This window comes from Sinocyclocheilus anshuiensis, unplaced genomic scaffold, assembly GCF_001515605.1.
Source record: "Sinocyclocheilus anshuiensis isolate Anshui unplaced genomic scaffold, SAMN03320099.WGS_v1.1 scaffold282, whole genome shotgun sequence".
Lineage (NCBI taxonomy): Eukaryota > Metazoa > Chordata > Actinopteri > Cypriniformes > Cyprinidae > Sinocyclocheilus > Sinocyclocheilus anshuiensis.
Window position 1 is genome coordinate 428,226 of NW_015544154.1, and position 14,799 is coordinate 443,024.

Genomic DNA, 14,799 nt, shown 5'->3' on the forward strand with positions numbered 1-14,799 from the left:
CCTAAAACGGCTCGTTCTAACACGCCCCCACATATCTACCTCACTATGTGGAAATATTTGCATAATGCCGCCCAAATGTGCACGCAAAGAAAGAAGGTGTGGTTTCAGTAACCGCAGTTAGTGTTGAAGCAGCCATGTCAGGGAGACGCTGTGTGTTTCTAGGCGAAAGCAAAAGCACTTTATTTGGCCTTCCGAAAGTAGATGCATTTAGGAATCTTTAAGATTACTTACAACAGAACAGCAATGCATTTTATGGATGACCGTTTCGTGAACCTAGGAGAGGAGGTAATTCTGACTTTGCTATGACAATCTGGCGCTTCTGAATCAGCGACTGTAAGTATGTTTTGTTACTAGTTTAAGTATTTGCTATTGACTGTTCAAATGCGGAGTTTTGCGCATCGTGTGTGTGTGTGCGTGCGCGCGTGCGTGTGTATGTGAGAGAGAGAGAGAGAGACAGCGTCACATCAAAGTGGAGTCAGCTGTCTTAACCGCGGCTTGTGTACTGCATCATTACTGTGTCTGTCCCCTTTTGGGCTTGAACTGATGGTAAAACTAATGACATTATTTACTGTCTTTACATTTATTTTGAAAGATGAAGCTCGCGATTATGGTAAGGGGCATTACATTTTCGACGAGTGCTTGCGGTGTTCGGCCAATCACAATGCACTGGGTCAGCTGGCCAATCAGAGCAGACTGCGCTTGTCGGAAGGAGGGACTTTGTAGAAAACGAAGCGTTTGAGAGAGGCGGGGCATATAGGACCTACAATAATGTATATAATATAAATAATATTTGAATATATATTAAAATAGAAAACATTTATTTTAAATTGTACTAATATGAAACAATATTACCATTTTACTGTATTTTATATAGAAAAAATGCAAACTTGGTGAACATGAAAAAAAAAAAAAAGATTACTGACCCCAAACCTTTCAACTGTTGTGTAAATAAATAAATCAACCATGTAACGAAGACTCTAGAACAGAAATGAGAAGCAGGTTGGGCAAATAACTTTCCCAGCCACACTTGACACTGACATACACATGGTGTCATGAGACTGGGTGTGACTGTACTTAACGCAACTCATCACTTGTTTTCTATACACAAAGACCCATGCCACTACCTTAAACGAACATTACAGATATAACTGCCATCATGTTCCACCCTCTCCCGTTTTTAAAACCACAGCCAAGATGTTTAGACTCAATTGGACCCTGGGCTAAATCCTTAGCTTTGTGCTTCTGTGTTTAATCTCATAAAGGCGGGAGCTCAGAGGGTCGGACCCCCTCTGCTGAGCTCATGGTGGGGGGTTTGTAGGGTTCCAGGGCACTACACTTCATCTGACAGCAGGGGACTTTGGCTCTGTGGGACAGTGAGAACAATGGCAGTAGAATCCAGGCCAAAACTGGAGTGAGTTCAGCCTCTTATATGCCAAGTTTGCGTCACGCATGAGGGCTGCTGTTTATATGTAGACTATGAACTGTCACAGTAATCTCTTACAATCATTGTCACTGTCCATCAAGACACTGCTAACAACTGAGCTTGTTTCTATTAGGCTGAAGGGTGAGATGTAGAGGCACAATCTCTTTAAAGCTTCTATTTGTTTTCATATGGCTGTTCTTCACTGTTTTTGTTCTTTTATTTTCAATGTTACACATCGCTCTGTCCCGCTATCGTCTCCTACACTTCCCCTCTTCCTACTCAGGCATCCAGCTGAATCACCACAGAGCAGGCCGGAACAGTTTGCTATCATCACCTGAGGAAACACACCACGTCCTGTGAGACTGTCGGCTCCCCAAACAGCCCCGAGGAGACCGTTAGAGCTCTATATCTGCCACAGCCCACAAAACAAACAAATACAGCACAGTAACGGCACTGCACTCAAATACACCAAAGGCTACACATCCTGATACCAACAACCAATGCAAGATCTGCTTTGGATTTTCAGTAGTGGTTGACTGATATGAGTTGTTCATATGAGCGGCTGTAGGGTAGACTGGAGACAACTGTGACATTTTTTACATTTACCTTCAGAACTTACACTACACTACACTTTTTTTTTTTTGAGAAATTAATACTTTTATTCAGCAAGGACAGATTAAAGGGATAGTTCACCCAAAAATGAAAATTCTATCATTAATTATTTTTCTGGGCCTTGAACGAGTCAGTTGCATTGCTGTCTATGCAGGGTCAGAAAGCTCTCGGATTTCATCAAAAATATCTTATTATGTGTTCTGAAGATGAACGAAGGTCTTACGGGTTTGGAACGACATGAGGCTGGGCAGTTAATGACTTAATGTTCATTTTTGGGTGAACTATCCCTTTAATTCTGCTCTTTTGAACTTTCTATTCATCAAATAATCCTGAAAAAAAAATGTATCACTGAGAGAAAAATATTAAGCAGCACAACATTGATAATAAGAAGAAATGTTTATTGAGCACCAAAACGATTTCTGAAGGATCATGTGACACTGAAGACTGGTCACATGAAGACTTCGAAGATTAATTTAAATTATATTAAAATAGAAAACATTTAAAAAATATTTTAAATTCTAATAATATTTCACAATATATTACAGTTTTTACTGTATTTTTAATCAAATATAAAAACATTAAAATCATAATTAATTAAATATTATAATCTTACTGACTCCAAACTTTTGAATCAGCTCATCAACTGGATACTTTGATGAAATAAAGTGTTCATTATGAATAGAATTGTTTTTTTTATTCAGTCAATGGAAATTTTTATTTAATAACTAGCAATAAAATTGCTAATTAAATTATGTTATATCTATCACTCATGTGAACTTTTAATTAAAAACCTAGAGATATAATACAACTTTATTGACATGAGCTGTACACAAAACAGCTGAAAAAAATATTAATAAACACACATTTAGCTCAATAATTTTGAAAACAAAAACTCATCCATTCACAAAGCTGCAGTTATAGAGTTTGAAACTAATACGGCAGCGGTGAAACTTTTTGAATATACTAAGTGGACATGCTGACGAATGGAATAGTCTCAAAATGGAAATAACTGGCTGATATAACGGTCCATAACTAATCTGAGTCATAATAGTGAGAGTCTGGTTTTTGTAAAAGAATCCAGTTACGAATAAGAAAATAGGGAAAGCTATTGGAGCAGGGAGAGAACCCTTCACAAGGACACCTAACCATTGAGAATCAGGAATCTCTTGCTGAGAGGGGGACACTGTGAGCCCCAACTTCCCTTTCTGTTCCCCCTCCTGCTGTTAGGGCACAGCAATACCTTTATATGCAACCGTACAAACGGACAGAAACAAACACCAAGTTGTACTGTACCACCAACAATTTCTACATTGCTGGTAACAAAAGCCTTGTACAAATATCCACATAAGGTGTACTCGGAAACCTGGGTTCAATAGCCTAAACTAATGCAAACTTTAGAGAAAACCTCATGGGGTAAACAAATCAAACTAACCTTTTTGTACAGACATCCCCCCATTGTGTCATCTGTAAGACCCCTTGTCTGCACAGTGACCCACTTACTGGCCATGTGCAATTCCCCCAGCTATTTGCATATGAAACAAACCCATCATTCATTTTCAAAGAAAGAGAGAGAGACCAGCTAACCACCCCATCAGAGCCTCATTAGATTAGTGATGGCCTGCCACTGCAATTAAGCAGCTCTAAACTCCATTTAGTGCTTCACCCTTCAGTGTTCCTCCACATGGGGCCTTCCTATCAACACTAACACCATAAAGAAGAGGCGCACGGTAATACTCGTTGAGCCTGATGGCTTAATCGCCCGCTAAAATATCCAGAAAGCCAATGTCCATAATCTGTCTCTCTGTCCACTTCTCAAAGATCCAAGGATAAAACCAACCACTATTCTCCCAACATGCAGCTATTTCGAAAATAAGCACAGTGAGTTCTGCAGCAGGTTTATTGTGGCACCGGACCAAGATTGAACACTTCAAAATACATCTAAACTGAGACAACAATGGCATCCTCTGGACAGGAAGTTCCTTTGTTGCAAAAAGGAAGTGAGCTAAGAGGCAGGCTAAAGGAGTTCCACCCACCTGTGGACACCAATCTGTCCTGAGACTACCTCTTTCACTCTTTCTCTTCACGCTGCTCTTACTGTCTCTTCAGTATCTGGGGATTTTGTCATCTGTTTTGCCCTCATCTGAATAAAACCATCATGATCAACTACTGCAATTCACTAGGAAATCACTTTTTATGAAAACTGCTGACTAGGCTGAAGGTGAAAGTAGTCCCTTACTTTTTCAAAACAAGTCAAAACGTGAAATCATAATTTAACTATTGTGAGATGATATTTATGTTTAACTGAATGTATCATTTGAAAAATAGCATGCTAACTCTGCATAAAAATACTTTAAACATCATATTTCCTTTGTTACATGGAACTTTCAGTGAGGACAGGAAATGATAGGGAGATAGAGGGAATGGGTTCAGGAAATGTTTACATGGTTCCTAACATCACACAGACCTCTGCTGCCGCTGATTTATTTGTGAATTGTTTTGGTTAAAAATAGGGCTGTGCGATATTGAAAAAAATGCGATATGCGATACCTTGTTAAAAAATGCGATATTCGATATGCGATACGATATTGCTTAAAGTGTGAAAAATCTATTTAAATTATATTTTACAATATTTAAAAATGAAAATTATATAACCAATTTGTTTCACATTCTTTCTTGGAAAAGAAACATTCACTACAACTTCTGAAAGTGACCAGCAGTGTTTTAGCAGTACATAAAAAGTAATGTCACAAATCAGAAAATTTAATTTTAACATCAATGTGAATGACAAAAAAATGAATGACATTAATTTTATATCATTGTGACTTTGCTTTCCATACACTTTAAGTACTTCTTCATATACCACAGCAAAAACTATAGTCTGAGAAAGTTCAAACATGATTAAAGGCAAGTGAACAGTCAGTAAAAAAAGAAAGAAAAAGGGGGAAAAAAGAACGCCATCTGAAACGCGTCTCTCTGTGTGCGCGCGCGCTTTGCACATGTGCGGCAGGACTGAAGATACGCTGTGCGAGATGCGGCTTGTGCGCGCGCTTCAGGGGTGAGTCATACAGCAAGACGAGACGGCAAAGAGTTGTTTTCTGCAACTTATTGCACTTAACTTTTTAACGTCAAGCAATTCTCTGCTATATGCGTCAAACTAAAACTTTGACCTTTTGCAACGTTTTGATTTAAGTAGCCTATTATTAAAATGATTCAGATATCGCACGCCATTGCGATATGCATATCGTGATATTTACATTTGCGATATTTCGATATATCGTGCAGCCCTAGTTAAAAACGTAAAATGGCAGATATAAATCACCTGTTTAGCTTCCTCCACAGCCATCTGCAACTTACGGATCTCCTTTTCATATTGCTCCCTAAGTTTATCCACCTCCTGATCGTGAGTTGCTACCTCCTCTTTCAGAGCTCCTTTAAGAGCGGTCAGCTCCCTCTCACGCCTCCTCAACAGCTCTTCCTGCTCCTCTTTGGCTAGAAGCAGCTCCTGGAGGTCTAGCTTCAGTTGCATAAAGTCCTAGAGAGGACAGTACAATGTTAGAGTTGCTGCCATCAGTTTCAAGTCTTAATTAGTTTGAATATGCAAATGCTGGATCTGTTATGCTACAGATTACTGATGTATAAAATTTGCATGGGAAATATTCAGCTTTCCATGAAATTTTATGCACCTAAGTTACACTATTGTTCAAAAGTTTGGGATCAGTATGAGTTTGAAAGAAATCTGTTATTTTTACCAATGGTGCATTTATTAGATCAAAAATACAGTAAATAAAAATATTAGTACAAATTAATATACTGGTTTTATATTTAAACAATTTATTCCTGTGATGGTAAAGCTGAATTTTCAGCAGTCATTATTACTCCAGTCTTCAGTGTCACATGATCCTTCAGAAATCATTCTAATGATTTGGTCATTTCAAGAAACATTTCTAATTATTATCAATGTTAATACAGTTGTGCTGCTTAATATTTTTGTGAAAACTGAGATACTTTTTTTTTTTTTTCAGGATTCTCTGATAAATTGAAAATTCAAAAGAAGAGCGTTTATTTGAACTATAAATCTTTTGTAACATTATAAAGGTCTTTACTGTCACTTTTGTTCAATTTAATATGCCCTTGCTGAATAAAAGTATTAATACTGTACCTCCATCATGGCCTCTTTGTCTGTGCTGTCTGTTTGAGATTGTTTGGCTCCATCCAGCTCATCGTGCATCTCTGAGAGCTGGTCTTGCAGGTCTCGGATCTCAGTCTGGTACTGCTCTTTCTCCATTTTCACCTGGTAGAGTCTGACATACACACAAATACACTCAGAATACCCGCCTTCTGAAGAGACAGACATGCCTGGTAATCTGCTAAGCTCATGGCCATATAAACCCCTGCCAATTCAAACCGTGGTGTCTCAGAAGATAATTGACACTTTATTTTGACAACCTTAGATAGAGGCGGGATGGAGAAATCCCAGAAACTTGTATATCTGAGGGTAGTGTAGATTTTCACAGCGTTAGGAGGTTTCACATCAGGGCCAACACCTGTAAGTTTTACTTTTGCTCCAAAGTTCACAGAGAACACATAGACAGCTCATAAGCATAAGCAGGGCCAGGCAGACATGAACCAGCATCTTCTGCATTGAATTCGGGGGCAAATTCTACAGAATGGATTTAAATATAGTAAAATGTGCAAGCTAAAAGAGCTTTTAACTGAATTTTGTCAATTACAGGTGTTCCAATTTTGCTGAATTTTCTACATGCACAGATTCTGTGTGGGTCTTCTGTGTGAGACAGCATCTTACTCCTCCACTGTAGCGCGCAGGTCAGCCTCTGTTTTACTAAGCTTGTCCCGCAGTCTGCTGCACTCGGCTTGACTCTGGTCCAGCTCTCTCCTCAAATCTTTCACTCCCGCTCCCACCTTCAGCTGAGTCTCATTCAGATCACTGCGCTTCTGCAGGGAGAGACATAATAAGAAATGACAGTAAGGACAGGAAATGACAGTAACCTTACTGAACCTTAAAAATCATTGACTCTTTGACACAAGACATCTTTTTTGGATTTAAGGCCCAGTCTTTATAAGCAGACAGTAATTGGTTAATTTGATTATTGATATTAAGGAGCGATATGGGAGGGATTTTCAATCAACATGGAAGCTTCTAACATACTGACTAAACAGAGAGAGTAGGGGTCCAAGGTACAGTTGACGAGTTAAGGGAGTAGAGGTATAAGTGGAGAGAGAGAGAGAGAGTTTCGCCGTTACCTTGCTTTCATCCTCAAGCTGTTTCTTAAGATCAGCGATTTCTTTTTCCAGTTCTGCTTTCTGCTCCTGGAGGGCTCTAGCCTGGGCTGCAAGGTCTGGAGACTGAAAGAGAAACGTCTTTATGTAACAGAGCTCTTTTCAGGTGCTATATTAGAGCGATTTGATACAGATTCACATCCAAACAGAGCACAAACAGCAAGTTCTCAAGAAAAATCTGTTTTAATCAGAAATATTTCAAACGATGGGAATTTGTAATGCTCATTCACTGTAAACTGGTCTTTGCATATACAAGATTTCATGATTTCGTAGGTGTGAGTGTTAAAAACAAAAATATATAATATTTTAAAATAACATCAGTAAAAAAGACTGGTCTGATTTTGCCTGCATATGTTTAAACATTAGCCATGACTATGCTGTTTGCTGAGTAAATAACCTCAACCTGCCTTTATACTTTCTCCAAGAGATAGACTAAGTCTCTCTTATAAGAGGCTCACAGTCTTAGCTGTTTGTTGAACCCAATTACAATGCCACAACAACGGCTCACTTTGTTGTCGCCTTGCACGTTCCCAGCAGCCCGTGACTTCAAGGTCTGGATTTTTTCGAACACCAGGTTGACCTTTCTCTTGGTAGTGTCATCATTATCATTGCTCCTGCAAAACATGACACAAGTGCTCATAATTCATTCAGATGGTTTGAGAGTCCTTTTCTCTGAGCCAAAGTGTGTGTAGATAATGTTAGTGTGTGTGTGTGTATGTGAGTGACTGGATCAGAGTATAATCCCTGATATTTCTGGGAAAAATCAGCCTGGCTCTTTGCCTGCGTGGAGAGTACAGAGTACTCAGGCTTTTGATGTGTCACCTTATGACCTGCCCACCCTAATTACTGCCTTCTTTTAACAAGTCACATGTCTAGGAATGCGTGTCTGAGCAGGGACGTGGATACCCAGGGATACATGTTCACAGGGCACTCGAGTGATGCATCAGGGAAAAGCACAGAACACTGGGTTACTGCCATGCATATACAGTACAGACTAAAGCGTATCATTACATTTAGCAAAGAGAGAGGAGAAGCCAGCAGACCAGCACCGCCTCTCCTTCAAACACACACACCTCCCACAGAGCGGACTGTAATTAACGGTTTCATGACGTAAGCTGCTGTCGCCAACAGACGTGTCATGTCACAACACTGCTGACTATATTTTTTTGCTCTATTACAACTATCACGACCCTTAACCTGATGCATCTATGGTACGCGCCACTGAATGGTAACTAACTACTACCTCAGGACAAGTTTTGCCTGCAGAGCTGGTTAATAAAAGTTGCCATTGACCAGAAAATATATGATCCTAGATACGCAAGGCTTCAGAGGGTTGACTGGTGTATAATCCGCTCTGCTCACCTCCCTCCATGCAGCACATAAGGAATGCAGAGAGGGCAGAACATTTGACATCAAGAATATGGAGTTCAGGGAGGGCACGGGTTCAGCTATTTGCTAGAGCAGGGGTTCTCAACTCTGGCCCTCGAGGTCCACTTTCCTGCAGAGTTTAGCTCCAACCTTGATGAAACTCGCCAGTCTGTAACTTTCTAGTGATCCTGAAGACCTTGATTAGCTTGTTCAGGTGTGTTTGATTAGGGTTGGAGCTAAACTCTGCAGAAAGGTGGACCTCGAGGGCTGGAGTTGAGAACTCCTGCACTAGAGCAGGTTGGGCTGTCGGGCACCTACAGCATGCGTTTGAAGCTGTGCAGTGATCATGCAGGATTAGGTGAGAGCAGGAAACAGTGCTGTTTTGGGTGGAAATGTAGTCCTAGTAAAATAACAGCTCTGAGTTGTTGGCAGTGAGCTAAAACCATTTTTATTAGGCAAACAACAGTCTGGAACATCTAACAAGCAGCTATTTTGAATGTTTATCATAATAAATATGACTTGCCATTTTGATGTAAGATATTAGAAGAGGAACATTAAGAACCTGTTCTTTCATTGAAAGGGTGAGACAGAAGTGTGGGAGGTAGAGTTATGAGTGGATGATTCTACTGGACACAAATGAAGAAGAAATGTAGGGGAGGTCAAATTTTTGTACTGTTATCATTATGTGTCAGACTATGTGGAAACTACCTTAAATTCCAAGAAAAATCTCACTTCTCAGAAGAAAAGTGAGAACACTATTGAGTAGGAAACAACCATAGACCAATAAGGACACAATTGTCACATTTAGAATTTGTCAAAAACTTTAGTGTGCCAGATTAAAGTTGTGTGGTGAAACCAACATGCAGCAGAAAAAAATAGTAGAGGAAATTATACCATATAGAGGAGCCCTGCAGACCTTCATGGCTGTTTGTTAAGGCCAATAATAATAAAAATGTCAAAAAATAAATGTCAATACACCAATAAAATGACAACACTCAAATAAATAAATAAATATACTTTTTAACTTGTAAAAAATGTTTTTGAAAGTTATTATAAATATGCAAGCATTAAATCTAAACTTCTTTAGAAAATGGTATATGCATATATTGTATTGTAGATTTTTAAAAGGGTTTTCCCTTTTCCTTATCATGGACTATCATTGGTCATTGATCAGTTAATAAATATTTTAAGTTAATGTTTTTGACAAAAAAAATCGATTTTGAATTTGTTGATATGTTTAACAAATCCATATCAAACAATTTGGAAAGTGCACCTACCCATCTTTGAGGTAACTGAATAATATCTGCTTGGCAGTCTCTTCATTTGTTTGTTGTGAAAGCTCTTCTTGACCTTTCAGAAGATCAGGCGTCACCTGAGCAAAAAGATAAAAAAGAAAAGAAATACATGTCATGATATGTACAGTATACATGCATAAAACAATTTACTGGTCCCCCCATAATGGTGGTAAATATTTCAGAATAGCAAAGAGGAAGACTATGCGTTCTTACCTGAGCATCCACTTCGGTTCTTGATGTTTTACCATTGACAGCGGGACGAGAAATTGATCCTGTTTTCACACTTGACAGGCACTTCACACTCTGTGATGGTTTGGCCTCTTCATTTTTATTCTCTACAGGTGCTACAGAGGGACGACTCAGGGGATTCTTGTACCTTAAAATAGCAGCTGAAGAGTTGGAGACTGTGCCCTGAGGAGAGCCTGGAGCACTTTTAACTTGTGTCATGTTTCTTAGGTTTATCCTGGGTCCAACAGTGGAAGTTGGTGACATGGGGGAAGTCTTCACTCCAGCGGCCTTCTGCAGGAGCAGTGATGGGCGAAGGAGATGCTCTGTAGACCTGCCTCGATTCCGGCTAACTTCATCCAAGTAGTCAGAGTCACCCCCAAGGCTGAATGGCAAGGAGCTATCGACACTACGGGATCGCTTGCGGTCTTCTGGGTTAAGTCGATTCCTCCGCCCTGACCGACCCCTGCGTTGTTGAGTCTCTTTACTGTCAAACTTCTTGATGAGCTCATCCACACCTGGGATGGAACCAGTATCAATGTCACGCCCTGTGCCAGGCAGGAAAGGGAGGTAGCGCCGGTTCTCATGACGGTTGATAGTCTCTGCATAAAGCTGGTCCAACTGGTCTTCCTTGGTTGGTGTGGTGGAGCCCATTGAGGAATTTCGGGAGGAGGAAGACTGTAGCACAGGGCCACTGGAGTCAATACGGCGCAAGGGCAACACGTCTGGTTCACGTCGACTTCGTTCCAAACTGGAGTTTGCACTACTCACTGAACTGGAAGGTCTAGAAGAGGCCTTGGTTTGGTCACTGGGGTTGCTGGCTATTGTAGATGGCTGAGGAACTGGAAGACGTTGTGAAGGCTGAGTCCGAGTCTGGTAGGGCACTGGAGTCTTAAATGGCAGCTTAACCTGAGGTTGTGCTTGAACAGGGGGTTTGACCTGAGGCTGTGCCAGAACACGGTCTTTGGTTGGACCTGTTTGAGGTTGTACATTGAACGAAAGTGTCTGGGGACGATCCTGAGGTTGGGTGTGTCCCCTGTCATCTGGTAAAGATGCTTCTGGAACTTGGCTGGAAGATCTGGCTTGGCTCACAACTGGGGAGTTGGCTCTGGGTAGGGATCCTGGGTAGGGATTTTGATTCTCAACTGAAGGCAGACTTCGAAAGCTATCAAGAGTATTGCTCTCAGGATCATATGGCTTGAGAATCTCTGGATGCTTTTGGAAGTTTAAAAGACTGGACTGATTCTTAGGATCAGAAGTCCCATTGTGAGGACCTCCATGGAGCTTTGGAGACATAAAGTCCATATATGGGCCTTCAGAAAGATTCTTCCTGGTTCCTTTGAAATCATATTCATCATAATTGAATGGGCTTTCAGAATCCATATGTCCATTATTGTTTTGTGGCACTGCATAGGGGTTCGGAACTCTATCCTGGTTATTGAGGACCACATAGGGGTGTCCATCTATTCCTTGAACTCTGATACTGAGTCCATAAGTACCATTGCTCTGTCCTCTTGAGCGGGAAGGCTGCATATAGCCTTGCGGTAGTCCTGTGTTTGGCATGTCGCTAACTCTATAAGACTCCATCAGGAACACTGAGCGAAACAACCAAATACCTCTCTGTGGAAGCAAACAAAGACATAATCTCATTATTACACAAGTAGTTTGTGATGCTTACAGTATCTTTGCACATCTAAAAGTCCACAATAAGACGGTCTGACAGCATTTGATTATGCCATATTGTTTATCTTTTTCAGACTCAGAAGATAATTGTGCAAAATTTATGTAGCAAAAGTTTTTTAGACCCAAAACCAAAGTCAAAGTAAAGCTTTTAGTATGATCCTCCACCACAAACAAAGGTTGTTTGGAAAAAACAGGACCTTGCAAGCCTTTTAAACATATCCATTGCTCAGGGTTTGGAATTTATTCTGAGACAAACATTGACACAGGCACATGCCATAGTCTTTGTAGTTATTCCAAGGAACTTGAGTTAGATGACGCCTTACAGTATCTAATGTCATTACAAACAGTGCAACGATGACCACTAACTTCATAAGAGCATGCCAAGCATGCAGAAAATTAAATAACTGCAAATTAAGTCACTTTCAGCTGGGTCTCAGACTTTATAATCTCAAGCACATTGACATTGCTGACTAAAGCTAACAGAGTATTAACAAAATATATATAACAGTATATAACAAATATTGGCAAAAAAAAAAAGGTTAATGATGTCACTGTACAGTATGGGGGCTGCGTTAGAACGATAGGCGAAGGAAAAAAACAGGAAGTTCAGATTTAGTATTCAATTGTCTTTAAACAATTTGTGACAATTGTCTATCAACAGCTTATATCTTTTATGGAAATAAAACAAAGTGCAGCAATGAAGACATTTTCATGTAATTTGGTTCAAGTACAACATTCAAAATGCTGCCAATTTTGACTGCAAACAATCAAAAACACCCAGTTGCACTCCTACTGTGCCAGTGCCAGTGCCAGTGTCATCACGTCCAAAGAATTTCGGTGACATACGCAGTGAGCAACAGTATTGTGCCACAGGAATGGCAAGACACAAAGCTGCAAAAATTTCGCCCTATTACAGACATCACACCAGGCAACAGGCTATTATCAGTTTCTTCTGGACCCCACTGATAACATCCTTTCACCTCAAAGACAACAAAAGGTTGCATGAGTCATATCGATGTCTTTGTTGCAACAGCAATGGTATGACCAAAGCATGCAGTGTATTACGGTGCATGCAACCTGTGAGATCCCTGAGGGCTTGACAATGAAGAAAACAAAGATGGCATTGGTTCATTTTCAATAGGCAAGTAAAAAATCTGTTCAATGAAGAATGAAGGTGACACTAGAGCTAAAAAAAACACTACATGAACACATCATAATAAAGAAGCAAGCCAAAAAGTAAAATTCTCCTTATCGGCCAACACACCTAAGACAGAAGAAGAGACTCAACCTTTCCAGCCCCATAGAAGGGGATAATAAAGAACAATAAGGGCAAGTTAAAAAGCGGCAAGCCCCTTATCCACAAGGAACAGAGCTCTTGTGCAGAAAAAAGGATGACACAATAGCCTCTTTCAGCTCCTGTATCACATGTACTATGTGCAAAGGGACTCAATTGTGTTAATGTAGCTCTTTTTCTCTCATTGTGCCCACTGGAAACTCTGACAGGGCAGCTAACTCAGGCTGGGCAAACTCTTGCAGCAAGGCCTCCACCTGCATTCCTCTTCCATGGAAACTCAAAACAGAGTTTTCTGGTGAAACTGTCTTAAGTTTAACTCTCATTACCAACTCCTAAACTTTGGCCTTTTCTATGCACTATGCACATAGTTGAGCCAAGTTTTATTTATTTATTTATTTTTAATTGCTTTCTGCAAACTAATTAATGTTTTGCGTAATTAATACCAAACAATCATCCTAACATGCTCCAAGCACTGCATGTGCAGTTTAATAATATAGATTTTTCATACAATAAAATTACCTGTTTGGGTGTTCATTAAAGTTTATGAATTTTAATTTCAATGTTTTAATAACATTTATCTCAACTCCTACCATGTTGCCCAAATGCCTCTAGGATAACAGTGATTCGCACACCTTTTTGTAATAAAAACAAAATCCAAAAGCAGCACTTACCGCTGTTAGTCGTTTATCCAAAACATATGCGTTTATCTGTTGATCAAGCTCTGTAAACAGCTGTGACACAGAGCGAAAACTCCATCTCCTCTCAGTCAGTCACTTGTTGCACGTCTTGTTTTCAGACTAGTTTTACTTCACGCGCACGGGCTATTGTAGAGCGTAAAGCCCCGCCCACACCCCCATCCCTCACTCCACCCACCCGCTGCAGCCTGATTCACGATCAGCTGATCTGCGCGACAGGACTGCCGATCAGAGCCATTTCGCATTTCACCTGATCTCAAGACACAATGCGCAGAAACTTGGTGTAGGCCATCCAAGCCCTTGTGCTTCCAGTATCGGTGAAATCAAGGGTTTTCAGGTGATAATGAATTATTAGGAGAGGATAGAGAAAGTATATGAGCCATTTTCAAGATGGGAACAAACATGTCTCTTTTCACTATTGAAAACAACAACAACAACAACAACAACAACACTGAAGAAACCCCATTTAAAAATCGAACATTTTATTAAATATCATAAAACGAATAGTTTAACGAATAATATTCTATTCGTGCTAAAATCCACGCAACAGCTTTCACAGCATTCATATTGGATTGTTATTTTTTGTTGTACAGCAACGTTTTGTTATATCAGGTACATTTTTTTAGGTAAAAAATGGTTTTAATCTATTTTGTTTTGAACATTTTTTAATTACAGGAATTTGCCAAGTGCCTGAAAAATCCCGTTCCCGTTATCTGGTACTACTTATATGAAATTTACATTTGTTTATTGATAAGAGTTAAGCATTAGAGCAAGGCCTAACAAGTGGGTAGCCTATATAAGTAGTAGTAGTATTAGTAGTAATGTAGTAATAATAATAATAATAATTATTATTATTTAAAAATAAAAATACAAAAAAGTTGTAGGAAAGTATTTCTGAGGTCAAAA

General features: G+C 39.7%; 1 pseudogene; it reads right to left on the minus strand.

Moving 5' to 3' along the window:
• Positions 1-13,979, minus strand: part of LOC107695310 (cingulin-like protein 1) — a 38,179-nt pseudogene extending 24,200 nt beyond the window's left edge.
• Between the last annotated feature and the right edge of the window lie 820 nt (positions 13,980-14,799).